Raw genomic sequence first — 2,306 nt, forward strand, 5'->3', positions numbered from 1 at the left:
CAGCTATATGCATACATATATCCCCATGTCCCCTCCCTCTTGCGTCTCCCTTCCACCCTCCTTATCCCACCCCTCTAGGTGGTCGCAAAGCACCGAGCTGATCTCCCCGTGCTATGCACCTGCTTCCCACTAGCTATCTATTTTACATTTGGTAGTGTGTATATGTCCATGCTACTCTCTCACTTTGTCCCAGCTTACCCTTCCCCCTCCCCGTGTCCTCAAGTCCATTCTCTATGTCTGCGTCTTTATTCCTGTCCTGCCCCTAGGTTCATCAGGACCATTTTTTTTTTTTAGACTCCGTATATATGTGTTAGCATATGGTATTTGTTTTTCTCTTTCTGACTTACTTCATTCTGTATGACAGACTCTAGGTCCATCCACCTCACTACAAATAACTCAATTTCATTTCTTTTTATGGCTGAGTAATATTCCATTGTATATATGTGCCACATCTTCTTTATCCATTCACCTGTCGATGGACACTTAGGTTGCTTCCATGTCCTGGCTATTGTAAATAGTGCTGGAATGAACATTGTTTAACCATTTTAAAACGTACAGTTCAGTAGCATTAAGTCCATTTACATTTTCGCACAACCATCACTGTCATCCATCTTGAGAACTTTTTCATTTTCCCAAACTGCAACTTGGTACCCATTAAATAATAACTCACCATTCTCCCTTCCTTTCAGCCCCTGGCAACTACCATTCTACTTTTTGTCTCTATGAATCTGTCTCTACGTTATCCTGCTTTTTTGAACAATATTATATCATAAGCATTTTCCCGTATTATTAGGATCATTTAATGACTGCTTACTATTCCATTGTATGGATTTGTGTAATGATTTACTGAACTGTAGCCCTACTGTTGGTCTTCTAGGCTTTTTCTACTTTTCCATTATAAATAATACTTTGATTAGCATTGGGGACATAAAACATTATCTGTTCTTCTGTGTTTTTTTAGGATCGAGTCCTAGAAGGGGAAATTATGGGGTGAAAGTGTGTGAACTTTTTTTTGTTTTTTGGGTTTTTTTTCGAGAATTTAAATATTTTATTCTATAAAGTTCCACCCAAAATTGTGCTTCATTTTTTCACTCTATACTTTAACTCAAGGACGTTTGTGAAAGTAGCACCCTTCAGAAATCCTGGAAGAAATTCCACCAGCTATAGGCTATTAAATACTGCTTACAGAAAGTATTAAAAAAAGCAACAACAGAGGAGTACAAAAGAACTTATTTACAAAACAGAAGTAGAGTAACAGATGTAGAAAACAAACTTATGGTTACCAGGGGATAAGGGTGAGGGGGCGGGGGGGCGGATAAACTGGGAGATTGGGACTGACATGTACACACTACTATACAAAAAACAGATAACTGATAAGAACCTGCTGTATAGCACAGGGAACTCTACTCAATACTCTGTAATGGCCTATGTGGGAAAAGAATCTTAAAAAAGAAAAGGAGTGCCTGTGTAACTGATTCACTCTGCTGTACACCCAAAACTAACACAACATTGTAAATCAACCACACCCCAATAAAATTTTTTTTAAAGTATTAAAGGAAAGCCAGGATCCACTTAAATCAAAGAGATGAATGCTTAACATACAGAGTAATGTTTTTCGTTCACTGATAAACTAAAGGTCCATTTCAAGATGTTTCTCTCGTATACTTGATTGGTTTTGTTAGCAAGCAAAGCCCTGAAAGGGACGGCTTCGTCTAGTCCTCAGACTCGGATCCATCTTCATCTTGACTAATCTGGAAGTAACGAAGTTCATCAGTCTCCTTGTCGGATGCGACCACACGGAGCCAATCACGAAGATTGTTCTTTTGAAGGTATTTCTTGGGAAGGTGTTTCAAATACCTTTTAGAGAACTGTTTCTCAGAAACAACTGTGATTTTATTCTTGAAGCGTTCAACGGGAACGACATTCCCAAGATTTCCAGTTTTTCCATTCACTTTAACCTTCTCCCGTAGAAACGGTTCAAAATTTCCAGAATCAGAAATTCCATCTTCTACTGGATGAGTAAGGTCCAAATTAAACTTCCAGGTTGACTTCTTAGGCTTCTTGTCTTTCTTCACCGCCATCTTGCACGCCGGCGGCGCGATCAGAGTGGGTGTGAACGTTTGAAAGGCTTTTCTAAAATATAAATTTATTTATTTATTTTTGGCTACGTTGGGTCTTGGTTGCTGCGCTCGGGCTTTCTCTAGTTGCAGCGAGCGGGGGCTGCTCTTTGTTGCAGTGCGCGGGCTTCTCATTGCAGTGTCTTCTCTTGTTGCAGAGCACGGGCTCTAGGCGCATGGGCTTCAGTA

General features: G+C 39.9%; 1 pseudogene; it reads right to left on the bottom strand.

The window, feature by feature from the left end:
- Positions 1 to 1,645: 1,645 nt before the first annotated feature.
- LOC115846840 (ribosomal protein eL22-like 1 pseudogene) lies at positions 1,646 to 2,102 on the bottom strand (annotated as a pseudogene).
- Between the last annotated feature and the right edge of the window lie 204 nt (positions 2,103 to 2,306).

This window comes from Globicephala melas, chromosome 15, assembly GCF_963455315.2.
Source record: "Globicephala melas chromosome 15, mGloMel1.2, whole genome shotgun sequence".
In the NCBI taxonomy this organism is placed as follows: Eukaryota; Metazoa; Chordata; class Mammalia; order Artiodactyla; family Delphinidae; genus Globicephala; species Globicephala melas.